At 43.3% G+C, this 27,548-nt stretch overlaps 1 protein-coding gene across 8 annotated transcripts in view; it reads left to right on the top strand.

The window, feature by feature from the left end:
• The window catches only part of LOC147418155 (uncharacterized), a 66,824-nt gene that overhangs the window by 12,666 nt on the left and 26,610 nt on the right, over nt 1-27,548 (top strand). For 3 of the 8 annotated variants that reach the window (XR_015187326.1, XR_015187323.1, XR_015187320.1), the window contains exon 2: nt 20,939-21,011. The exons of 1 other annotated variant lie outside the window; for it this stretch is intronic. The gene's annotated coding sequence lies outside the window, so the exon portion shown is untranslated. Of the gene's footprint in view, nt 1-20,905; nt 21,012-27,548 lie in introns of all 8 variants that reach the window. 4 more of the 8 variants (XR_015187324.1, XR_015187321.1, XR_015187325.1 and 1 more) reach the window with 2 other exon arrangements.

Here is a 27,548-nt window from a genome sequence, read left to right as displayed (position 1 = left end):
TTTGTTTGTGTCCATTGCACTCTCTCACTAAAGGAACGGAAGGCTCTCCCGTAAGTAAAAGGAACCCTTGAGCACAGTTCGGAGCACTCATCTTGACCAAAGTTCAAACATTCATTCCGCTGCACCTTACACCATCTTTATGTGCCAGTATCTGTTCTGGAACGAGTATCTCCTTGCTTTCCTCCACTTCGGGTTGCTCATCTGGCTCCCCATCATCGGGCACAGTGCCTTTAAAAGGCTTCAAGAGACTCACATGAAAAGCATTGTGAATTCTCCAAGTATCGGCCAACTTTAGTCTGCAGGAGGCATCAAGGTCCATAGTATCTCATGCTAAGCTTTGGAAAAAGGCCGCTCCTTTCTCTTTTTCTTTCTTAGGCGTGCCTTCTCAAAACGTAAGAGCACCCAATCGTCTTCCTTTAATTTCAAATCGCGATGGTGTTGATCTGCTGCCTTCTTGTGTCTTTCCTGAGATTCTGTAAAGCCTCCCGGACCTTGGCAAAAGCAGTGTCCAAGTCCCTCGTGTACTGGTTGGCTTCAAAAATCAGATCTTTCGTGCTTAGGAAGGGTGGAACCTTTGTAGCACCTTCAATAATCTCTTCCTCGTCGAAGAGTGAATCGTGTTATTGTAGGCAAATTCCACCAAAGGTAAAAACATTTTCCATTGAGTCTTCTGATCCGAAATGTAAGACTTCAATAAATCCAGTACGACTGAATTTGCAATCTCAAATCGCCCATCTGTCTACGGGTGGAAAGATGACAAGAACTGCAACCGAGTGCCAATGTTTTCCCAATTAGCCTTCTAAAACAAACTTGTGAATTGGGGATCTCTGTCAGAGACTACTGTCTCAGTCATGCCATGTAATCCGAATATCTGGGCAATGAACAGTCTTGCTAAATGATCTGGCTTGGCTGTTCTCTTCACTGGAATGAAATGAGCTTGCTTGCTAAATCTGTCAATAAAAGTCCAGATACCATCGTGTCCACTCTGTGTCTTTGGGAGATCAAAAATGAAATCCATAGCAATACTTTCTCAGGGGCGGGTGGGAATGGGTAAAGGTTGTAACAATCCCTGTGCTTTATGCCTGTCAAACTTGACCTTTTGGCATACCAAGCATCTGCGTACAAAATCGTCCACGTCCTTCTTGAGTCTCGGCCAAAAGAAGTATCGCTCCACACCTTTCAAGGTGGTATCAAACCGTGGTGACCCATACATGGTGGACAGTGGCATTCGGTTAGAACCTTTTCCCTCACGGCTGTGTAATGCACAACATCGTTTTCTTCATCAAGTAGCCATCCCGAATGGAATATCCCGCTACCACCTCCCCATTCTGTATTCGGTCGTATTCGACCGAATACATCTGAAAAATCTTGATGGCGTACTGATCGACCATGTCCTCGAAGCTTCTATGACGTATTGCGGAAATAGCCAAGACCAACGGCTTTCGGGACAAAGCATTTGCCACCAGCGCACCGCATCTGCTTTTCCGATAGCTGCTTCTGTGACAAGAAGTAGCGTAAACTTTGATGATCTGTGAAGACTGTAAAATCGGCTCCGAGTAGGTAATGTCGCCACTGAGTAAGAGCATCGATAACTGCCAAAAGCTCTTTCTAATATATCTGTGCTGTCAATTCCGGCCTTGAAAACAATCGGTTGTCATAGGCAATGACATGGCCTTCTTGCATTAAGATCGCACCCAGACTACGACTACAAGCATCACAATATACTTCGAATGACTTCTGCAAATCCGGCAAAGTCAAAACTTGTCCTGTAGTCAATTTCTCTTTCAAAGTCTGAAAGGCAGTCAGCTTTGTGGGTCCCCACGAGAAAGGGACTCCGTTTTGTGTCAAGATATGCAAAGGGAAGCAACCTCTGCAAACTTTCTAATGAACCGTCGGTAGTAAGAACATAAGCCCAAGAAGCTTCTAACTTATGGACATTCTTCAAATTGGGCCAATCACGTATAGTCTCAATCTTGGCCGGGTCCATCTGCACTCCTGCTGTTGAGATGATGTGTCCCAAAAAGTGTATCTTTGATAAGAAAAATTCACTCTTCTTTGCATTGATCACCAACTTGTGATCTTGCAATGCCTGAAAGACTTGTAGCAGATGTTCTCTATGTTCCGCCTCATCCTTGGAGAAGACTATAATGTTATCAAAGAAAGTGCCAACAAAAGATTTGTACTCTGTGAAAATCCTGTCCATCATTCGGTTAAAGGTCGCTTGTCACGTGACACATCCAACCCTTTGTGTCCGTGGACAAGCTACATCACGACAAGGGTTCAGTCAGTCCAGTCAGTCCAGATTTAGGAGTGTTTTGGCGCTTTTGTGAGTCTATTCGCAGACCGTGCATGCCCAGGCACTTAGTGTAGATGCATATCCTCCGGTTGCACACAACATGATCATAAGCATTCCCATCAGAATCCTTCAGGGAATTTTCCAGTGCATTTTCCCTATTTTGCCTATTTTTGACATTTTTCACTTATTATTTTAAGTGACTTTTGTTGGGAACTGAGTAGGGCAATTTGGGTAAGATAATATATAAGCAAACCTAGGCTAGCACTATTTGGAAGAAGAGAAGGAGAACACAAGCCATAGGCAGTAGGTTCCCCCTCTCTCTCTCTCTCAAGCAAGACCCTTTCCCTCTTGGTGGCGTTTTTCCTACAAGCAAGACCCTCAGCACCCTAGCGTTTTTCAGCAAAGCTTCATCGCCACAGATTCAACACCCTAGCGTTTTCAGCATGAGCCACAGATCCAATACCCTTGTGTTTTCAGCACACAGAGCATTGCCACACCCACAACATGGACCAGCGTTTTTGACAAGCTAAAACAACGTTTTCAGCCAGCAGATCTCAGCCTAAACCAGCGTTTTTGGCTTCATCAGATTTCAGCCTTCTGGCGTTTTTGGAGAGCAGAGCAAGTACGCAGATTTTCAGCCATAGAGTCGGTCTTGTCATCCCGTCGTCGACATCGACATAGCCTAGACTTGCATCAGTTCTCGTTCATCCACTTTGTACTAGTTTGTGCAATCAATAGTAGACCACTCTCGCCAACGAGAGTGGGGCCTTCGGAGGAGGGTTTTACGTCGTCTCTGGTGTCGTATTCTCTTCTCTCTCTATATCTCAGTCTCATGCACTCACGCACAGTGTCCATTCACTTTGTTTGCGTTCATTGCACTCTCTAATTAAGAACGGAAGGCTCTCCCTTCCATAAGAACAAAAGGAACCTTGAGCACAGTTCGCATCACTCATCTTGAGCAAAGTTCAAACATTCATTCCATTGCACCTTACATCGCTAGAGCATTGGTAAGGACAAAAGGCATCACCAAAAATTCTTATAAACCGAAGCTTGTTCGAAAAGCTGTCTTGTAGACATTTCACAAATTGCTGACGTGTCAAAGCCCTGAAGAATGGAGCCAACTTACAGATGCCGGCCGAGGGGCCTAAACCCTAAGAAGAACAAGTAATACACGAAGAAGTCCTACCAACTTATGGGGACCCCGTCCGATGTGGCCCCAAGTGACATAAAGGGATTAAAATAAAGCAGGACTCACAGACACACACTCACTCAAAAACTGATGACGTGGAAGCTATACGGATGCTCCGCGTTTTGCGCTGACTAATGACGTGGCAACTGTACGGATTTTCGTAAATTACGCTCGTAAATTACGCTGACAGCTTTTTGACATTGCTTTTGGATCAGAAGCTTTTGAGTTCGACGGCTTTTCATGTAAAACTGGCCTTTAAATATGAGGCTAGGGCTCATTCTCTGGCATGCATCTTGGAGAAGGTGCAGAGTTTGGAGTACCGGCTTGTATTGTGTTGATGCAATATAAAGAAATACCCAAGGTTTGGGGCCAATACTATCTAGGGTGGAATTCCGCCACTTCGTGTCGTGTGTCGTCTCTCTCTCTTTCAGTTCAGTTGTTATTGAAGTGCTAAAAGCATAGTCACAAGGGACGCATTCCGGGACGGGGGACGGGGCTGAAATGGATTTTTAGTGTAAAAAAGAGAGCGGGACGGCAAGTGGGGACGGGAAGCCCGAAAAAGGGCGTCCCCTGTTACTATGGCTAAAAGTATGTTCAGTTTGTTCTTTTCTATTGGCACGTGGTGCCCGTCTTGTGACAGACATCTCCCGATTCGGATATGATGATATCCGTTCTTCAAATCGACCCTGGTGAAACAAGAGGATCCCTGTAGTTGGTCAAGAATATCATCGATCCTCAGAATCGAAAATCTGTTCTTGATGGTGATTTTATTGAGAGCTCTATAATCAATGCACATTCTCCAAGATCCGTCTTTCTTCAAAACCAACAACATCGGAGAGCAGTAAGGTGAAGTACTCGGCTGGATAAGACTCTTTTCCAAGAGGTCTTTCACTTGGTTTATAATCTCTTCATTCTGGGCTCGGCTCACACGATAAGGTGGCCGGTTTGGTGGTGTGTTCCAGGTATCAGATCAATGGTATGATCCTCAAGACGAGCTGGTTGCAACTCGCCTGGCAGGCCATCAGAAAAGCAATCGGTATGAGGGTGGAGAAAATCTTGGCATTCTTTATCAAGTTCATACATATTTGTCCTATGTTCATCATTCAACTCTTTCAAAAAGATCGAGTAAACAAACAGATTGAGTTTCATTAATTTCGAAACGGTTGAAGCCGATACAATAGGGACAGACTCGCCCTTCAATTTCACATCAAGTACGATGTTTCGGCCCTTTTCTGTAATCAATGTCGCTTTCTTCGCCTGATAATCGACCACGGCGTTGTTCTTATGGTACCAAGGGACTCCCAGGAGGACATCACAACCTTCGAAGGGCATTATGTAGAAGTCCTCGTCCCCAAATACCCTTAATGCAACCAAAGTTTGCCAATGACAGGTGTAATGGCCACGTCCCTGCCGGGTGCCGCTAGAACTGCCTCTGCTTGTGGTCCCATCCGATTGGGTGTAATCTCGAGCCGTGCCGCCAATTCAGGTGAAATGAAGTTGGCCTTGGCTCCTCCATCAAAGAAAATCAAGGCTTCTTAATCTTTCACTTTGCCCCAAGCTGGGCAAAGTTCCGTACTTTCATCAATCGTGCTTGGGTCGGTATCCATGCAATCTAGAACCAGTCCTGCTTTCATCTTGCCTTAACGTCCACGTTCCTCAGCTGCTCTCGAACTCTCTGGCCCGTCTTCATTCTGTTCTTGATGTGCCTTTTTAGGACACTTCGCGGAGACGTGCCCATGTTTCTCGCATCCAAAACACTTTCCCTCTTTGATGGAATTGGCCCTCTCTCGAAGAGTGTCTCAGGTCGTGAATCCTTATCTTTCTTTTCTTGGGGGCTCTTGTTCTTTCTACTTTCATTATTAGAAGTCTGTTGTGTTCTCTGAGTCAAGATGCCATCAGTGGGGTAAGTCAGATTGCCTGAATGTATGGCAAAGCCCCGTTTCATCAATTCTTGAACATAATTTGACTTTTCTTCTAAGCAGTGATCTCGGATCTTTGTAGGAAGTAAGCAGCAGCAAAACCACTCAATCTGTTCTTTAAACGAGATCTTCTTAAATGAAGAAGCTGGTAGAAAAGAGCTCCAAAATCTCTTGCAATACACTTCCAAAGAATCTCCATTGGTCATCCGAAGATGATTCCAAGCAGTTTGTATATCTCGTTCGTACTCCTGAGTCAGCCAAGAAGAAATAAAAAGCCTTTTGAATTTCAATCATTTAAGCGTAGCTTCCTTGTTCAGTAGAAGAGTGGCCCACCATGTTCGAGCATTTCCCTTGAAGAAAGAGGTAGCCCTCCGAATCTTGGAGTGCTCTGAGTAATGCCCTCCAGAGAAAGCTATGTCAAACTATTGTATGACGGCCAAAGCCCTCGAAGCATCTCGGAATCCAGAAAAAGTGTCAAACTTAATTGATTGTCCACCTTCTTTAAATTCTCTAACTTTCTTGCTTTTATCTTCGAGGAAGTCATACTGGTTGGCTTTATAGAAATGCTGCTTCTTTGCGTAAAATCTGTGATCGTTGGAGTCCGAACTATCTGAGGACGATTCCTCTATTGAACTGTCAGCAATTGGGCGAAACTTAGGCTTCTTTGCCTTTTTCTTGCCCTTTCCGAAGCTTTGCTTTTTGCTTCATATTTTCCCTTTTCTGTCTTCGGTCAGAAGAAGAAGAAGAAGAACTGGATAGTCCTTCAAATCGTACCGTCACAAGACGGGCACCACGTGCCAATAGAAAAGAACAGACTGAACATACTTTTAGCACTTGAATAACCGAGTTCTTCTTTTGTGACTTGTTCTTCTTAGGGTTTAGGCCCCTCGGCCTAAACCATAAGTTGGTAGGACTTCTTCTTTTGTTACTTGTTCTTCTTAGGGTTTAGGCCCCTCGGCCGGCATTTGCAAGTTGGCTCCATTCTTCAAGGCTTTGACACGTCAGCAGTTTGTGACACGTAGAGTCTTCTTCTGCTTTCTTATCGATGCAAAAGTAGATGGACGACCCAAATAACCTCGGAAGTCGGTTCCTTTCTTCTGCTGTTTGTCATGCTTTTTGGCTTTGGTGTTCGCGTCCAAAAGCTGACTGATCTGTGCATCAACCACCTCTTCTAATTCTTGTTTTGTAAACATCCTCGGAGCAGGAGTTTTCTTGAGTGCCGGTTTGATGGGTTTGTGGTCTTCTGCCACTGGGTGTGCACTTCTTCGAAGGATTGCCGAGTCAAAGATTTTGCAAATTTTGGATCCTTCGCAATGTTGATCATCATCTTTGTTGCGTCGTCAATTAATTGTCGACGTTCGATCTCTTCAATCTCTGCCCGAGTAGGCCGTACTCTTCTGAGAATCTTCTTCGTGGTCTCTTCTCGCATCCCCAGATGCAGAAGAAGTCAACTGTTCTCTGTTGGAATCCATAAGTGCCGGGAGAAAAGGATCGGATTTCTCGGTAGAAGAGAAATCGGCCACTTTGATACCACTGTAACAAACGTGGACACCCCAAGTCAAGATTCTGATGAGACACAGCAGAGATTCACTTCAAAATAGTTCACAATTCACACTTGAGTCGACACGGCCGACGTTTCGTGCCTAGAGATATTGGTCCCAAAGACTGGCGCCCCTTTCAGTATTTCTTTTTGTATTAATCTATGTTCAAAGTACAAGAGAGTGGGTAGGTGCTCACTCTCAGACTTTGCGTCCAGATGCTCTGAGAAGTGAGGGCCTAACCACTTATTTATTGGTAACAAGGGATGCCCAAAAGCAGAGCCCCAAAAGCAGTAATCAAAAGCTTCTAAAAATAAAGCAACCGAGTCCAAAAGCTGCCAATTCAGCCAGCGTATTCTCTGGAAATCCGTACGCTCTGCACGTCAGCAAGTCAATGCAAAAAGCGGGATTTCCGTACGGTACTGCCACGTCAGCCTGCCGTTGCGTTTTGCCGGCCAGTACCCTGCTGCCAGCTGGTGTGAGTGTGTCCGGGCATGCAATGTCACCAGTTTGTGACAGCATTTGGTGAATTTTTGGTTCTGTGCCAACCTCAGCCTCAAGAAGTTCAGAGAGGAGGTGCTCAAATTGGTTCACTATAGTTGAGTTGCTCTTCCAACTCTGGACTTCCTTCCAAGTGGCTGTCGTTTTAATGATGAGCTTCATAAGAATTGAATGAAAACTATGCTGCACATTCTCAATAACATCATCTCCTTCTACAGCTGCAGACAGTGTTGGTAGTATAGTTGTCTTGGGAAAGAAGTCATCCGCACCTAATCTATGGTTTTCATGTTTCAACTCATCGTCTTGCTCTCTTAGCTCCAAGGGTTTAGGCATCTGAGTCTGACCATCTTTATCTTCATTCAATCTTCTCTCCTCTTGCATGGGGAGTAGAAGCAGCTCTAGCAACAACTACAGCATCACTCTCTCTTATGACTACCTTCTAATTGGCAACTTTTCCCATCTTAATGTATTTGAAAATTTGCATTTTATTTTATTCTATATGTTGGAGCTCTTGAATAGAAGTTTGCTGCCTTGCTTACTGAATAAAGTGAATGTGCTTGTTGGCGAGCATAGCATGGAGAGAATCAAGGTTGACGGCCTCTTTCCACACATGTACAACCTCTGTTGACGCCTAGTCTAGAGAGCGCAACAGCCCTATTACTTCGATAAGGCATCTGTGCTGGTGATAATGCTATCACCCTCTCATACAGCTCGCTTTCCATATTTTTGACCTTTTCGAGAACAAGAGGTATGGACACCAAAAAAAATAAGCCACTTGATTAAGGGTGCAGGTCATGGAGTGTCTACAATTGCTCACAGCTTACTCGTTTGGGAGCGTGGTCGTACACCTTTTGGCATTGTTTTCAACCGTAACCATTACCTTCCACTGTTTCTTCTGATGCAATGTTTCAGCACTAGCTAGGCTCAGTCTTATAGCATTCCTGGGACATGTTCCAGTGCTTTTTTGAGGTTTCCCAGAAAGTTTGTCGCTTGTTGCTTACCTTGATTGTCTAAGAGCGTTTTCAATAAGCTTGCACGCTCAGGCTACTGAAGTGGTGACCAAGGATTGGCAGAGACCATGATATCTAAAATACGGGCGACTACAAGCATTTGGAGGAAAAAAAGCAACACTGCATAGGCAGGGCGACTACAAGCCTTCGGAGAAAAAAAACCTCTGCATGTGCAATATTATTCAAGGTGAGAAAGACCACTGCAAAGGCAGGGTAAAACGAGGCGAGGTAGGCTTATTCCAAAGCATACCCAATACTATACATATAGGCGAGGGGGCTTGGAGAGACAAAGTGTGCTATTGCATATGGGCTACCACAGACGGAGTCGGTAACTTCTGAAAGCACAGGACACAGAGCATCGCACTTGAACGGCCTTCCATGTTGCGAAACGCAACCTAGATCTTGCCGAACTCTGTACTATTAAACAACAAAATATCTTTCAGACATTTGCTGGTAGGAGTCAAAGAGATGGAAAAAAATAGGAAAAAAAGAAAAAGAAAAAAGAAAGCAAGCGTTGCTTAATTTCTCCTTGATAGGAAAAAAACTGGTGTGCAGTGCTACTACTACTCCTTGACGTCAAATGTGCCATGTGTGACCACAATGCCAACATCTCAAGTGTTGACATGGACGAGACTGCCTGTTAGGTGCAGCGGAATGAATGTTTGCGCTTTGCTCAAGATGAGTGCTCGGAACTGTGCTCAAGGTTCCTTTTGCTCTTATGGAAGGTTGAGCCTTCCGTCCTTAGTGAGAGAGTGCTATGATCACAAACAAAGTGAGTGGACACTGTGCGTGCAAGTGTATGAGATTGAGAGATAGAGAGAGAAGAGAGATACGACACCAGAGACGTTGTAAAACCCTCCTCCGAAGGTCCCACTCTCGTCGGCGAGAGTGGTCTACTTATGATTGCACAATCTGGTACAATGGGAATGCATGTGACTGATGCAAGTCTAGGCTATGTCGGCGATGACGACGGTGACGACGAGACCGACCTAAGGGCTGAAATTTGCAATCTTTCTACTGCTGTCCAAAAACGCAATGGGCTGAAATCTGCTGCGGGTCCAAAAACGCTGATTTTTGGGGCTGTTTCTGTGGGTCTTTGTCGCTGCCTTTAGGCTGAAAACTGATGGTCTTTCCGGGCTGAATTTGCTACTTTTTAAGGGCCTGAATAGGCAGATGCTTCATTGCTGAAAACGCTGCACTGCTGTGGTCGAGAACGCTGCAAAACTCCAAACGCTGTGGTCTGCAAAAACGCTAGTGGAAGGGATATCCAAAAACGCGAGCTGATGGGGGATTCTGTGGCGATGATGCTGAGGCAAAAACGCCAGGCTATGATGCTTTCCAAAAACGCTAGGTGACTTATGCACTCCAGAAACGCTAGGTGGCTGATGGTCTTTGCTTGGAGGAAATCCACCAAGTTCTTGTCGGAGAAGTTGCCTGCTGAGCTTGGCTCCTGTTGCCTCTTCTGCCAAATAGTGCTAGCTCTAGTTTGCTTATATACAAACTTAGCAAAATTGCCCTACCTACTTTCCAACAAAAGTCACTAAAAAATAATAAGTGAAAAATGTCAAAACTAGCAAAAATAGGCTAAATGCACTGGAAAATTCCCCTGACTGATTCTAATGGATTCTGATGGGAATGCTTACGATCATGCTGTGTGCAACCAGAGGATATGCATCTACACTAAGTGACTGGGCATGCACGGTCTACGAATAGACTCACAAAAGTGCCATATCACTTCTAATCTAGACTTGATTGGACTAAACTGAACCCTGATCATGTTGTAGCTTGTCCACGGACACATAGGGTTGGATGTGTCATGTGACACTGCCGTTGTCTCACATGAGTCATTGTTGTGGACTCAAATCTATCACACATATCACTGAACTGTCATAAGTGAATATCAAAATGGGATAAACGATATGGCTCTATTTCATGTACAAGGGCAATGTACATTAACCAATGTTGAAGAGAAGTGCACCAAAACCTGGAACAAAAGAAGCTCCTTGCGGGGAGAAAATGCTCTCAAACAAGCTCACCAGCACTCGTAGTACTCAAGCGCATAAACGCATAAAATCTCTCGCAATAATGTAACAACACTGTGCTTTGCAATCGTCACATTGATGCAAGTCTCAACTGCCAACAGTACATGGAACCCGTAGAGCAAGTGGGAGAACAACTCAACCACTGTCAAAGCTGTCACCAGCGTGTGACTACTATCTATCCTTTTTGTTGATTTCTTTCTTATTATTTATTTACTTTCACTTTTTGGAAACACCCCTCGGGAAATCTAACTGCCCTGCATTGCATAGCTAGTGTGGAACTGTTGAGAGGAGTCCAGGCCTGAGGGCAAGAGAGCACTAAGGTTGGACAAGGACTATGGTTAGCCAAAGTGGGGTCATTGACTAGCCAAAGTGGAATCCTTTGCTACAGAGGCTACATTTCAATTCTGGGTGTGGCTGCAATGTACAAAGGGGGTCAGATGACCTAGAGAGATACAATGGAAGCATCTCCTAAAATTTAGGGAATTGCTATTTTGGGACCTCAATATGTGTTTGCGTCATTACCTCCGGAATGACAAGGGGAACATTTTATTACTCTACCGTGAAGTCAACTGGGCAACCGGTTGGGAGATTTTTAGGCGGCAACCCCGAAACGGGAAATAGGCTGTAAATGTGCCAAGTGGCACATTTCTGTGCACTTTCCTCATGCATGAAGAAGTGGCGCTGAATTTGAAGGAGGGAGGGGCTCATTTGCAGTTTTTGTCACAGGTTAAGAGCTATGGAGTGCTTCCTTTTCCTCTTATGTACAGTGCGGTGCCAGGAGTGATGCCCTGTATGCTACGCACTGCCCTCTTTCTCCCCTATGGCAGTATGTTATGCCCCTCTAGTGGGCTTTTCAATTGACCAATGTACAGTTGTGTGGGTTCATGCACGATTGCCGAGGCAAGAGCCTCTTGCACAGGTACTCGATTAGCTAGCGGCTAATCCCCCGCAGGTACAGGTGATTAGGAGAGGTTTCACGTCTGAAATCTCGTCCGATTCAAAGGGCAAGTAGCCCTACAGGTGCGGGAGCTCGAGGACTTGCTACGGATGTGACCGGCATGCAAAACGGAGCCCGAAACAGTGAATTACAGCCTGCTGTGTATTTTTGCAGGTTTAGGGTTTTGGCCCTAAACGGACCCTAATACCCCCAGGAGGTTCGGGGACGCAAGGGGACCGCTGTACAGGCGATCTGGCGCATTTTCGGAGCTGAAAACAGAGAATTCAGCGTGCTGCTGTCACCAGCGTGTGACTACTATCTATCCTTTTTCTTGATTTCTTTCTTATTATTTATTTACTTTCACTTTTTGGAAACACCCCTCGGGAAATCTAACTGCCCTGCATTGCATAGTTAGTATGGAACTGTCCAGAGGGAGTCCAGGCCTGAGGCCAAGAGAGCACTAAGGTTGGACAAAGACTATGGTTAGCCAAAGTGGGGTCATTGACTAGCCAAAGTGGAATCCTTTGCTACAGAGGCTACATTTCAGTTTTGGGTGTGGCTGCAGTGTACAAAGGGGGTCAGATGACCTAGAAAGATACAATGGCAACATCTTCTAAAATTTAGGGAACTGCTATTTTGGGACCTGAAAATGTGTTTGCGTCATTACCTCTGGAATGACAAGGAGAACATTTTCTTACTCTGTCGTGAAGTCAACTAGGCAACCGGTTGGGAGATTTTTAGGCGGCAATCCCGAAACGGGAAAATGCTTGTAAATGCGCCAAGTGGCACATTCTGGTGCACTTTCCTCATGCAAGAGAAGGTGGCGCTGAATTTGAAGGGGAAAGAGGCTCATTTGCAGTTTTTGTCATAGGTTAAGAGCTATGGAGTGCTTCCTTTCCCTCTTATGTACAGTGCGGTGCCAGGAGTGATGCCCTGCACGCTACGCATTACCCTCTCTCTCCCTTATGGCAGTATGTTATGCCCCTCTAGTGGGCTTTTCAATTGACCAATGTACAGTTGTGTGGGTTCATGCGTGATTGCTGAGGCAAGAGCCTCTTGCACAAGTACTGGATTAGCTAGCGGCTAATCCCCCGTAGGTACAGGTGAATTCAGAGAGGTTTCATGCCAGAAATCTCGTCCGATTCAAAGGGCAAGTAGCCCTACAGGTGCGGGAGCTCGAGGACTTGCTACGGATGCGATTGGCACGCAAAACGGAACCCGAAACAGTAAATTACAGCTTGCTGTGTATTTTTGCAGGTTTAGGGTTTTGGCCCTAAATGGTCCCTAATACCCCCAGGAGGTTCGGGGACGCGAGGGGACCGCTGTACAGGTGATCTGGCGCATTTTCGGGGTTGAAAACAGAGAATTCAGCGTGCTGCAGATTCTCGCCAGTTTTTGCAAAGTGCCTGTATGCGTCGGGAAAGTCATACAATGCGTTGGAATACTGACTGTGAAGGATCCTATTACAATTATGCTACCGAAATGGCCGGAACAGTTGAAATTCAGCCAAGTTTGTACGGGGCAGCTTGTGGGGAACCACAACGTTTATTCCCTCTTTTAAACAATAAAGAAATACCGAAAGGGGCGCCTAAGTTAGGGGCCAATTTGGTGTCGGTCTACTCATACAGGTGCAATCTAGCAGCCTGTATCAGATTGCACCTGTATCCCTCTCCCCTTTGTTGTGTCTTGAAAGTACAGGTAAAGTGGGCGACAAATTAAATGGGTGAAAGCAAATAAGGTTTAAGTCTAAATTCTACCGCCCTTTTTGAAAGTACAGGCTGGTTTCATGGTTCCATCGCTGGGATTAAATCACTTTTTCCCATAGAAGTGAGCCTTGGTCAGGTTGGGCTTGAAGACACAGGGGATCATAGACTAGACACAGGGAATTGCAATTATGGCTGACAGACAAGATGATGTGACTGAAGAGGTTTCCTCTTCACAGGGTCAACAGACACATGAAGTGGGTGAGTCTTCAAGACCACCACAGACGGATGATGATATATTCAGGACCTAGTTGGCTACTGCTGTGGCTATGCTCACACAAGTAATGGAGAACCCGAGGTTTTTAGCCTTTCTGCAACCTCCTCTTCCGTCTCACCAAGTTGGGTCACTGGATCATATTCAAAAGCCTGTTAAGGCTCAAGCATAGGTGATTCATACTGCAGAGTCAATGGAAACACCTGTGCACTTAACGGAGAATATGTGGTCTCCACAACCTGTGGCTAAGGTGCAAGAACAGGTGACTGAGATGCCAGTCTTTCAAGCTGTACCGGTTCAGCTTTTTCAGCAGCCTATAGCTGGTTCTAATGGGCAGGGAAGCAACCTACAGGCTATGCAACAAGTCTTCCCACCACCTTCAGTACACCCTGGCTATTTTGGAGGTGGATCGGTATTCCAGAGCATGGCTGGTCATGCACGTGGAAATCAATTTTACACGCCAGGAACAGTGTTTGGGGGTGCTCAAACGATGATGCCTAACCCCATGTATGGTGTCACGGGCATGCTACCAGGGTTTCAAAGCACTCAGGGCCAATTTGGGATGCCACAGGCAAATTTTGGTATGGCTGGAATTACAAATCAGCAGCCAAATATGGCATTTCCAGGTCAACTTAATTGCGGTCAGGGAACACAAATGAACCCTAACAGTGTTCCCATGTTTCAGTCACTTCCATATGACAATTTAACGCCGCTGGAGAGGCCAACTCCGTACAAAGAAGGTGGCAAAGGTGTGACGTTCACGACCTTTACAGGGTTTGATGACAGGAAGAAGGCTCTCTCATTCCTCGAGCAGTTTGACAAGGCCTATGTAGGGGGAAACTTTACAGAGTCTTCAAAGGTCCGCGAGGCAGTCACTCTCTTGACGGGGAATGCGGGACAATGGTGGACAACTTTATTGCTGCAAGGGCAAGCTCCGTCCACATGGATTTAAGCAGATTTTTGCAGCAGCATGGTTATCTGATGACTTTGAAGCAGATGTCATGACAGAATGGCACCAACTTAATGCTGCCACTTGCAAGAATCTGGATGACTACAATCGGAAGTTTTGGAAAGCTCTATTCCAGTAACTTCCTATAGGTTTGTGCCATTGACAGAACATATTGAAAAATGCTGTTGTGGCCTAGCCAAAGGATTGAGAAAGTATTGCACGAAGACCAAAGTCACTACTTTGATGCAGCTCATCGAGGTAGCAAACACCGGCAATGGTTTGCTCAAGGGAGAAGATTGTGAATTTAATACTGGCATCAAGGAAGGATCAACCAAGAAAAATTCAGCGAAGAAGTATGTTCCCAAGGAGGTTCCTAAAGTGACTCAGGAGCTAGCCAACGCAAGGAAAGACAGAGCACGGCTGAATCAGAAAAGGGACATGCGAAGAAATGGAAAAGACGTTCTCCTCGCAAGTCGGAAGAGCAAAAGAAGGTCCTGAGGTCAGAGAACAAATGCTTCATCTGTGAGCAGCCTGGCCACATTGCTTACAATTGTCCTACAAAGGAAAGGCCAGCTGATTTTGAAGACAAGGAGGACAGGAAAGGAAAGAAGCCCATGGCTGGTCTAGTGCCAGATATGGTGGGCGATAAGCCAAATTCAGATGCAAGTGAGCTTTGCAGAGCATGGGGAAAGGTCAGGGATCAAACAGTTCTTATCTTCTTTGATCCAGGTGCCAAAGCCAACTTCATTTTCCCAGAATTGGCTTCAAAGTTGGGAATCAGACCTGAAGAGATGGGGTATACAGCAGAGGCAGGTTTGGCATGTCCTGGCCATACAGAGGCTGTGACACCCATTATCGGAAAGTTGCGCCTACATATCCAGTCCTATGTAGACGCTGAAGAATTTTACATCATGCCACTGGACGGATGTGATGTGTTGTTAGGTATTTCTTGGTTATTTTGTGTACAGGGAATCATGGATGCCTACAACAAAAAGATCACTGTACAGAGCAGGCGAAAGACTCACATTCTGGACGTAAAGCTTAAAGGGGAGTCTATTCCCACTGTATCAGCTTCTGCTATTACTTATGTAATGAAAAAGCATCTTTCTGCGTACTTGGTTTTTGCACGTGAAGTGTCAGATTGTGATGAATCAAATTTATCTGTGCTAGATAAAGAAAGGTCAATGCTTTTACAACAGTATAGTGACCGTTTTTCCGATTCATTACCGTCTCAATTACCGCCAGAGAGACCTAAGGACCATGCGATAGATTTGGTGCCAGGCAGTAGCCCACCAAATAAGCCTCCGTACAGGGTTAGTGCGGCTCAGCAGGAAGAGATAATGGGCCAAGTACAGGAGCTGTTAGAAAAGGGGCTGATTCAGCCCAGTTCATCTCCATTCTGTTCTCCAGTGTTGTTGGTGCAGAAAAAGGATGGCTCATGGCGTATGTGCATCGACTACCGTGCACTGAACAAGAATACCATCAAGAATAGGTTCCCTATACCTAGAAATGATGACATTCTGGACAAATTAGCAGGAGAAGCTATGTTTAGCAGGATAGATCTAAAGAGTGGGTACCATCAGATCCGCATTAGATCAGAGGATGTGCACAAGATTGCTTTTAGAACAACGTTTGGCCTTTACCAATTTTTAGTGATGCCCTTTGGTCTCACAAATGCTCCTGTTGCGTTCAATAGGATGATGGACAGAATTTTCCGTCCACACCAGCAGTTTGTTGGTACATTCTTTGATGACATGATAGTCTACTCAAAGAATGAAGAGGAGCATAGGCATCACTTGGCCATTGTGTTCAAAGAGCTACGCAGTCATAGGTTGCTCATCAATGCAAAGAAAAGTGAATTTTTTCTGGAAGAGATCCACTTTCTGAACACATTGTCTCAAAGGATGGTGTCAGAATGGATCCTGCAAAAGTTGAAGCGATCAACTCATGGCCAGATTTAAAGACGGTGCACGATGTTTGAAGTTTCTTGGGACTATGCTCCTAGTACAGAAGGTTTATCCGAAATTTCGCTGAGTTGCTTCACCTTTACATGCTCTTCAAAAGAAGGCAGTCACCTTTAGATGGACACAGAAAGAGATTTCAGCTTTTAATCTATTAAAGGAAAAGATGACTTCAGATCCAGTCATTGTGTTGCCATATCTTAGGAAGTCATTTGTGGTCCAGTGTGACGCCTGTGGTAGTAGCATTGGTGCAGTGCTAATGCAAGATGGCAGGGTAGTAGCCTATGAGAGCAGAATTTTGCAAGGGCCAGAGATGACCATGCAGGTCTATGAGAAAGAGTTACTGGCTGTGATTCATGCGCTCTTAAGTTTGAAACACTACCTGCTAGGTGCAGACTTTGTTGTCCAAACGGACCATCAGACCTTGCGATACTTCTTGACACAGACAAAGTTATCTGAAAAGCATATGCGATGGGCAACTATCTTGTCCATGTTCCATTTTCAGATTGTGCATGTGGAAGGCAAGAAGAACGTTGTGGCTGATGCCTTGTCAAGGAAGCCACAAATTTTAGCTATGTCAATTCCTTATCATCATGCACTTGATGATATGAGGGAACAGTATGAAAATGATGAAGATTTTGCAAGGGTCTTCGAGCAGCTAATGGATGGACAACGTCATGAACACTATCTTCTCAAAGATGGGTTCATGATGATGCATGGCAGATTGTGTCACAAAGCCATTGCGACGCAAAGTTATGGAAGAGAGCCATGTCCCACCGTATGCAGGGCATCGTGGTATCGATGCTACAGTTAAAGCGGTTGAGACATTCTTCTACTGGTCTACATTGAGAAGAGATGTGGATGCCTTTGTGCGAGAATGCCTAATTTGCCAGAAGGTCAAGTTTGACAGGCAAAAGGCACCAGGGTTATTGCAACCACTACCTATTCCAGATAAACCATGGGAAAGTATTGCTATGGATTTTATCTTTGATCTTCCGAGAACGCAGACAGGAAACGATGGTATTTGGACCATCATTTGCAGATTCAGCAAACAGGCTCATTTTATTCCTGTCAGGAAGAAGATAAAACCAGATCAGATGGCACGCTTGTTTATGAGCAATATTTTCAAGTATCATGGCATGCCACAATCGATTGTTAGCGATCGTAATCCACGCATGACAAGTTTATTCTGGAGAGGCTTGTTTGAGAATATGGGCACCACACTCAAATTCTCTTCGTCATTTCATCCTCAAACAGATGGGCAGTCAGAAGAGGCAAATTCTATTGTCCTAGATCTGCTTAAGTGCTACGTGTCAGAGCATAAAGGAAAGTGGGAGTACTATTTGCCATTGGTGGAGTATGCATACAATAATACAGTGCATTCATCAACTGGCAAGGCACCTTTTGAGATAGTTGAAGGTGGCAAGAAAGTTCCTCCCATACTGCATACAAAGGACAAGATATTTGAAGCAGATAAGTATGTTCAGGACATGGATGAAATGTACAAGAAGGTCAAAGTGGCCTTAGAAAAGACTCAGGCAAAGCAACAGAAAGTAGCTGATCGTCACCGTCGTGAAGTGGTATTTTCACTTGGTGGTTGGGTGCTTCTACGCTTTGAAAAGGCAAGGTTAAAGAAGATGAAGGGCAAGGAAAGATTGTTTCCTAAGCTCAGCATGCGTTACTATGGGCCTTTTCAAGTGTGCGACATAATCAGTGATGTTGCATATAGGCTGAAATTGCCTGACAGTTGGAAGATTCACAATGCGTTTCATGTGAGTCTTCTCAGACCCTATGTGGGTGATGTGCCAGAAGATATGCCAGCTGAAGATCAGCCGGAAGTCGAGGAACTTGACGAGATCTTGGTCCCGGAACAGATTTTGGCACATAAAGAAAGAAAAGTGAAAGGCAAGGTTGCTAGGCGTTACTTGGTAAAGTTCAGAAACTATCCACCAATGGATGCTAAGTGGATGGAAGAAGGTGAACTTGCAGAGTCACCAACTGTGTTATCACTTTACCTTGAAGCCTCCGATTTGCAGCCTACGTTGACCCCTTCAGTTTCAAAGCTACATGGATTGTCAGTGTGACAATAGCTTTTGAAACAAATGATGTACATGGTATTTAGAGTGAGTTCAAATCAAGTACATGTTACATGAATGTTAGAGCTGTACAGATTGTCAGTTTGGCAATTGCTCTTATGGAATGTCCAAAAGTTTGATTAGTGCTATAGAAGTGAGTATTTCTTGTCAGTTTGTCAAGGATACAGTAATTGCTTCTATTAAAGGGTGCATGTGTAACTGCATTCTTAAACTGTCGGTTTGGGAAGTGTTACTGGGCCCAACGTGTACTATAAGACAGTGGCAAAATGTGTAGCTACCATTTTGTCATTGGAAAGTTAGTGACTCAAAGCAATGGCAGAGTGCGAAGCTACCACTATGTCATTGGGACAAGGTTCACACGCAGGCAATACATGTGTCGACGAGGTGTTGAATACACCAGGGTTGACAATAAGCATGTATGTGTCGTACATGTGTCGACAGGTGTTGAATACATCAGTGTTGACTGTGAGCATGTACGACATAGATGCAAACGAGGATGTTTGAGATTTCAAGAGGGGGGTATGTGACCAGCGTGTGACTACTATCTATCCTTTTTGTTGATTTCTTTCTTATTATTTATTTACTTTCACTTTTTGGAAACACCCCTCGGGAAATCTAACTGCCCTGCATTGCATAGCTAGTGTGAAACTGCTCAGAGGAGTGCAGGCCTGAGGGTAAGAGAGCACTAAGGTTGGACAAGGACTATGGTTAGCCAAAGTGGGGTCATTGACTAGCCAAAGTGGAATCCTTTGCGATAGAGGCTACATTTCAATTCTGGGTGTGGCTGCAGTGTACAAAGGGGGTCAGATGACCTAGAAAGATACAATGGCAGCATCTCCTAAAATTTAGGGAATTGCTATTTTGGGACCTGAAAATGTGTTTGCGTCATTACCTCCAGAATGACAAGGAGAACATTTTCTTACTCTGCCGTGAAGTCAACTGGGCAACCGGTTGGGAGATTTTTAGGCGGCAACCTCGAAACGGGAAATAGGCTGACTTGGCACATTTCTGTGCACTTTCCTCATGCATGAAGAAGTGGCGCTGAATTTGAAGGAGGGAGGGGCTCATTTGCAGTTTTTGTCATAGGTTAAGAGCTATGGAGTGCTTCCTTTCCCTCTTATGTACAGTGCGGTGCCAGGAGTGATGCCCTGCACGCTACGCACTGCCCTCTCTCTCCCCTATGGCAGTATGTTATGCCCCTCTAGTGGGCTTTTCAATTGACCAATGTACAGTTGTGTGGGTTCATGCGCGATTGCCGAGGCAAGAGCCTCTTGCACAGGTACCCCCGTAGGTACAGGTGATTCGGAGAGGTTTCACGTCTGAAATCTCGTCCGATTGAAAGGGCAAGTAGCCCTACAGGTGCGGGAGCTCGAGGACTTGGTACGGATGCGACCGGCACGCAAAACGGAGCCCGAAACAATGAATTACAGCCTGCTGTGTATTTTTGGAGGTTTAGGGTTTTGGCCCTAAACGGACTGTAATACCCCCAGGAGGTTCGGGGACGCAAGGGGTCCACTGTACAGGTGATCTGGTGCATTGTCGGGGCTGAAAACAGAGAATTCAGCGTGCTGCAAATTCTCGCCAGGCTTTGCAAAGTGCCCGTATGGGTCGGGAAAGTCATACAATGCGTGGGAATACTGACTGTGTAGGATCCTAGTACAGTTATGTTGCCGAAATCGGGCCGGAACAGTTGAAATTCAGCCAAGCTTGTGCGGGGCAGCTTGTAGGGAACCACAACGTTTATTCCCTCTTTTAAACAATAAAGAAATACCGAAAGGGGCGGCTAAGTTAGGGGCCAATTTGGTGTCGGTCTTCTTATACAGGTGCATTCTAGCAGCCTGTATCCCTTTCCCCTTTGTTGTGTCTTGAAAGTACAGGTAAAGTGGGCGACAAATTAAATGGGTGAAAGCAAATAAGGTTTAAGTCTAAGGTCTACCGCCCTTTTTGAAAGTACAGGCCGGTTACAAAAGCTCCCTAAATTGTAGCCACTGGGGAATGTAGACGCAACTCGCTAGCGAAAGTAGCTACAATCACTTTCTGTTCGTGCTCTAGTCTGATAGACGCTGTTGCGCTTAGACTATGCGGACGACAAGCATTGCTTAGTTTCTCCTTGATAGGAAAAAAACTGGTTTGCAGTGGTACTACTACTACTTGAAATGGGGAATGCAGATGCAACTCGCTAGCGAAAGTAGCTACAATCACTTCCTGTTCGTGCTCTAGTCTAATAGACGCTGCTGTGCTTCGCTGTGCCACTATGTCAAACTGCAACGAGTTGTGTGGTGACAAAAGACTTAGGATTACTTGGGAAGCTTGGTTCCTTTGAACTGCTAGAAGAAACTGAAAAAACATATATTATAGTACAACAAAATGTCATATTAAACTGTGGTGTGGATTGTAAGATTGCCTTTTAAGTTGATTAATGTAATTTCTTTTTACTATTGATTTAGCTAGACAATGTTGTTTCCTGTTGCTGTAAAATTAACATAGTAGATTGTTGCCCTTTTTGTTATGTTTGTGGGCAAGGAAGGGAGAGGAAAGAAACTTGCACACTGGTAGAGCTATTTCAATTGTAATGGCTACATCAAGCTTCATAGAGGTAAGAGCAGAGAGAAAGAAAAGGTCATCGACTTTAGCGTACTAAGTTGCATTACACATACAGAATTTGGGAGCTAAGGTTTTTTCCAAAAATTTACTTCTTTGCAATAAATTAAAGAAATCCTCTTTTACTATGAGCATATTAGTTAATTAGTTTTACTTTTTAGCTTGAGGTTTACGCTCATGATTTTTTCTTAGAATATTGATAGCTTATTTGATGAAGTAGATTAATTGATTATGATTTTTTTTTGAGAGTATCAATAAATCGATTGATCATGATTTTTTCGAAAAGCATCAATGGATTAATTGATCAAATGGTTTTTTGGATGTTTGAATATGTTATGCTCCAGTCTTTCTTTCTTTCTTACTGTTGTGAATATTTGACTGAGGTACTCACAGGGTTGAAGGCTCCATGTGAGTACGTCAGCATAATATTTTGATACAAGAACTCAAGGTGTAAGTCTGACGCAAGGAGTGTTAGACGTACAACATGTTGACTTCTTTTAAAATTTTGAAAATGGTGTATTGATGACAGTGCAGAAGTTTGCTAAACTTTCATTCATTAAAATCATATTCAAAGTATAACTTGCAGTTGTTCTTCTTATTGTGTACATAAGAGAGAGAGAAAGATAACGAGAGAAAGAGCATGAACAGACTGTAATGTACTATTTCAATGCATAGTATAATCATCTGGTCGGCTTTGTGCGCCAAATCCATCTTAGATGGTAATTGCTTCGTGGAAACTTTTAATCGTAAACAACCTATTTTTCTTTGTCGGATGCTCTCAAACTCCGCCGCTACCTTATGACAACTCTGTTTCTTGTTGCTAAAGCAACGTGCTCATCTTCAAATAGAGCCATCCAAAAAATGAACATTCTTGTGCTTGATTTCAAGAAGTATGTATAATGTTACACTCTTACCAAGGTAGAGTTTACTACAATGAAAAGGAGAACGGCTGTGAAACGTAAGCTTGATCTACCCAATGATCTAAAAAACACCAGGTAACAATAGTGAAGCACATAGTTTGATGTAAATTAGGCAAAGCCCGTGACTCCAATTGTAAGCTACGAAATATGTCTAGCAAACGAGCAACAACAATAAACAGACTGACATCGATCCAAGCACTGTGTAAGAACGGGAAAAAGTTCATTCACCTTGTGAACTACTAAGAGACTAGTACTTATTCACATCTAGAAACTATTTGCTAAAGCTGTTGCAAATATATGGAGGAAGTTAGTCATAGATAAGAGTATATCATTGCAGATAGACTCATTTAACTTATGAATCCGATTGGGCCGCTCTTTAATGTGCGAAGCAACTTTGATTTGTCCTATTTACTGCGGCCATCCATATCAGTGTTTGAGGTATGATAAATGAACTTGGATTTCGCTGCCTAAATGTAACTAAGACTCCCTATGGTGTCAAACTTACACTCACCCAAGGACTCATCTTCTAGAACTCGCGAAGCTATTTGCATACACATTTCAGCCGACCTTGTAACTCTTGTTCTCTTCGAGATAGATTTGGTTGCCTCTCTACAGCTGCTTTCTTGCAAGCTAGAGGAGATGCCACATTGCATGCAGCTAAATGGGTGGCTGGACCTGCAGAATGTAAAAGCAACTAGACATTCTAGATTGCATGCATGGCTACTAATGAACGGTGTGAAGCTGTAGACAAGGGGCTTATTATAAGCTGCTCAGCAGTGAGCACAAGAAGAACTAAGTCCTAATAGCAAGCTGGGTCAAGCGACATAAAGACTTACTACTGTGATTTGCTCTTTCGGAGCAAAGCTGTATGAGCAGCTCAGGCAACATTAACGTGGAGGCAATTGTCTGTACATGGATCTCTGATCTTCATCGTACCATTGAACAAGATCCAGCCACCATGCAAGATTCTATTAGGTAGGACCACCTCCCTTGCGAATAATCTGTTCCTGTTGCCATTCTCTAGAACAGTCTGTTGCTAGATGCTTTGTCCCATGACATCCAAGCCACCACTTTGGTCTACTCATAACTACAATCCCTTGTGCATATAGTTGTCACGAGACTGTGACAAAACACTAACTTTATTTGTTGGATTCCTTTCCTTCTATTTAATTTTTGGGACCCTCTTTTTGAAATCACAAATGCTCGGACATTGCATGGCCAGTGTGAAGTGGCCAATGGTCGAGAGCTGCACCCAGAAGAGTCAAGACCACATAGCCATGAGATGGTTGGGCTGATCGGCATTGAAATTTGACTAGTGAACGAGTGGCTAGGCTCAATCAAAGTCTTTTAGGGTCCTCAACGAGAGTTCATAAGTTGGTGGGTACTAGGAAATTAAACCAAATAGACAAATTGGTCAGCTAGAAGAGCCTCTGCAAGGCACCTTAGCAAGGGGGGGGGGATCCAAATCAATTTGGGGTTGATTTGGGTTGATTTTTGACTCAGTGTGACTACAATGTGTGTAAGTAGTGGATGCACGTGGTCACAGCTTTAATAGAAAGCTTGCCTTCTCCTCTGTCTTATGTAGCAAGTTAATTCCGCTCTTGTGCATTTCTTTCACTTTTTGAACACATGTTCCTGATGCTCAGTTCAAGGGACTTTCATTTGTTATTCATAGTTGTAGGGATTCTATGCTTGATTGCCCGTGCAAGAGCCTCTTGCACAGGTACCGAAACAGCTAATCACTAATTCAAAGCAAGTACACACACTACAAGAATGATTAAGAAAGATTTCTTGTGCAAAATTTTGCCCAAATCAAAGGGCAACTAACCCTATAGGTGCGGGAGCTCCAGAGGTACCCACAGGAGCGACATGCACGCAAATTGAAGCACAAAACAGAGAATTACAGCTTGCTGTAATTTTTTACAGGTTTAGGGTTTCGGTCACTTTTGATGCCTAAATGTCCCAAGAGCTTCAGGAAAGGGAATCATCGAGTAGGAGTTTTGGTGCAATTTAGAGACCAAAAACAATGTATTTAGCGTGCTGTAATTTCTTGCCAGGTTTATAAAAGTGCTCTAAAGTGCATGGGAAATCACCGTCTACTTGATCTATTGACTTCTACTGTTATTATGCTACCAAAATCATGCTAGAGTAGGGAAATTTCAGCCTAATAAAAGTGGAACAACTCGCAAAAGTTTTCAAGTATTCTCTAGTGCAATAACAATAAAGAAGTACTGAAAGGGGTGATAATCTTTGGAGCCAACAGGGTGTCTGTCTACTTGGGAGCACTCTAGCTACCAAGTCGTGGATTGTTTTGAAGTGGTGAATTTTAGTTTTGGAGGTTTATTACTTTGTGTCGTATAGTACAGTGAAAGTGCGGTGGTTTATTTATACCGCTGAAAGCTAAAGTTTACCACCCTTTGGTAAGGCTACAGGCTGGTTTCAGTAGCATTCATTTTCCCTCAAAAGTGATAGTATCTGGAAAGCCTCTACAAGGAAAGGTTGGTCCCCCCTTCGCAGATAACATGGATGTCTTTCGAATCAATGGCTGCTCTTTTGATGTCGCAGGTATCTACTTGACGAGACTTTCTCCTCCTCACCCATATTCCCCATTGAAAATTGACAAAGAGTGAGCAATGAGAAAGAAAACAAAGAAGCACCTGTAAGGAGCATGTGAAAAAAAAACATTGTACGGGTCTCTCTCTTTCTCCCTTTCTCTATCTTGCTTTCTCTTTCTCTCTTTGTCTCAAAAAATTGGAGCTTCTGATCATTTGCATTCGATATAATTGACTAGAGGCTCATATGAAGAGATATAGAAAATACTTTGAAAAATATACAATGAGACTGGCTACTTGCAGATCCCTAATTTGCACGTGCTTCACATATAAATTTGTTCATCCTTTTCTTGTAGTTCTTTCTTGTATTATGATGCTCGCAATTCCATCGCGGCTTATACTTTGGCCATTTTCTCTTGCATCTCTCTAATCTTCGGCTCATTATATGTGGACCAAAATCCCAAACCAAGCTACAAGATGCATCCACGAACAAGGATACTCTAATCAAGAAGTGGAATGTAGCTAGTTGGGTTGTAGTAAGGCTGCATATATCTACCAAGGCTCTGCTCCCCTTAGCCATTGTAGGAAAAACCACCATGCCCAATGCTATGCGCCCGGTTTATGTTAATCATCTGTTGTATAAGCCTCCTACAATAGTTTCCAGAAGCTAAGCAACCGTGGAATCCCTAGGTTGCATCCCCAAAATCATATATATCTACTTTGACATTTCCTTGATGTGGTGCTCTAAAAAAAAGAAAAAGACATAGATCTACAATACAGCTACGCTGTGAGACGGCCAAGAAGAATCCAATCAAACCAGCTTTCCTAAGGCCTTACTAAGCACATACATACTTTTTACATGCTACGATGTATTGGCGTTAACACTAGAATGGTAACCTAACAGGACATAAAAGTGTCCTTTTAGGGTTTTGGGAAAAAATTCCAAAACAATAGTAGATCCACTCATTTTGAAAAATCCTTTCATGAGCTTATAGTTCAATAACTACTACATATGGAAAAAATGAGAAACTTGTAATTTTTCTCATCCCTTGGTCACTACAAGCCTCCAAAGTTGATGGACCAGTGCATTTTGCCCAAAACAGCAATTTCTTACGGTTGATTGCATATAAATAACTTCAATGGGTTGGTTACCAAAAAATATGGTTGCTTTTACCTCACTTTTTTTTTTTTGGGCAAAAAAAATAGGTACAAAAAAGTTGCATTTTTGCCATTCTGCGGACCTATCATCAAAGTTTCTATAGTCACGCCCAATACAGATACTATATACATGTTTTCTTAGTTCCCTTTGGGCCTTTGGATTCAAAGGAGCCATGGATCATGTCAAAAGGATAATGGATCTCTTACAATTGGAACCTTGGGGGCAATTGTAAAGTGCTAAATACAGCAAACATGAAAAAATTGGGTTTAGCATTATGACCTCTAGAAACCCATAGAAACTACTCAATATCTAGCCAAGTTTGTAGTCTATGATTAGATATGGTTACTACCTACAAAATACACACAATTGGCTTAAGAAACTAGCAATATTGAGAAAGTTATACTTGCTACTCTAAAATGTATCGTATTCTTCAGCAATCAAAAAACTCAACCATCATCATATACTATGCTATATAGCATATTAGGTCCCCCAAAACTCAAGGAAGATTAGCTTTATGTTATACATTACACTTACACAATCAAAATTGAATTTGGATATCAAGAAAGCCACCAGAAAAATCATAAAAGTGCTAATTTTGGCCAAAAAACAGGACTATGCAATTCTTGTAAATTGGTCATAACTTTCAATTTTAACACTTAGCTCTCCCTACAAGCATCAAAACATGTTGAGAACTATGAAGGCCTAACCTCTAGCCATCTAAACGTCACAAACATGAAGTTTAGAGTGGTATAGTTGCCAAAAATTGAAAAAAAGCCAAAAACAGGACCCGTTTTTTCACACAGTTTAAGTTCAAAAATGTTGTGCAAGAGTAAGGTTAATGGTGAGATCGATACTCCAAAAAAAATGCAAAGTTTTTTTCAGCTCATAAGGCAAATTTGTGGATATATAGCACCTAAAAATTCATTTTCATACTCTTCAAATAATTCAAGCAAAATGGTCACTTAACAGGACACAAAAGTGTCCAAGGACATAAAAGTGTCCTGTTACCATTCTAGTGTTAAAAGAAAGCTAAATGATTTTGAACATTTTTAAGATCTTTTCAAATGGAGACACCAAAGCTATCACTTTATACTTTGACTCTATAATGAACATAGATGTTATGGAGGTGTCAAAAGAGATATTTCTTAAGAATCCAATCAGACCAGCTTTCCTTTGGCCTCATTAAGCGTAGGCATACTTTTTACATGCTAATCAAACTAGCTTTCCTAAGGCCTCACTAAGCGCAAGTTTACTTTTTACATGCTACAATGCATTGGCGCAAAAAGAAAGCTAAATGATTTTCAACGTTTTTAAGATTTTTCCAAATGAAGACACCAAAGCTATCACTTTATACTTTGACTCTATAAGGAACATAGACATTATGGAGGTGTCAAAAGAGATATTTCTTGAGAATCCAATCTTCGATATTTTCACATTTACTGAAAACACACACATTATGTTTATGTCTAGTGTAGCCTCTGTCTTTGAGACTGTCACCATCAACTCAGTATGTGAACAAAGGTTTTGTGTATCTATTTAAGCATGAGCAAAATGTGCTCTGTCATCTACATACAATAAAACCACAATAACCCAACATGTCTAATAAAAAGTTCTCTACTACTATGTACATGCATTTGTCTAAAAACCACGTGCTTTAGTACATCGAATCATAGCTCGAAGAGATTCGCAAGCTATATCTCAGAGTGCTACTACTACGCCTTCTTCTTAGGGATCTATAACTACATCAAAGTTGTCAACAGTCTTTGTAAACGCACCTTGGCACACAGACATTGAGGGACTATAGCTAGAGGATGTATTTACCTCCCTTTCCAATTCAGGCTTTAGGGTTTAGAGTGCAGGCTTCCCTAAAAAAATTCCCTACCTGCGTCTACTTCTATTAA

This window comes from Adiantum capillus-veneris, chromosome 30, assembly GCF_014529385.1.
Source record: "Adiantum capillus-veneris isolate H3 chromosome 30, ASM1452938v2, whole genome shotgun sequence".
Lineage (NCBI taxonomy): Eukaryota > Viridiplantae > Streptophyta > Polypodiopsida > Polypodiales > Pteridaceae > Adiantum > Adiantum capillus-veneris.
This window is presented reverse-complemented; position numbering and strand designations above follow the sequence as displayed.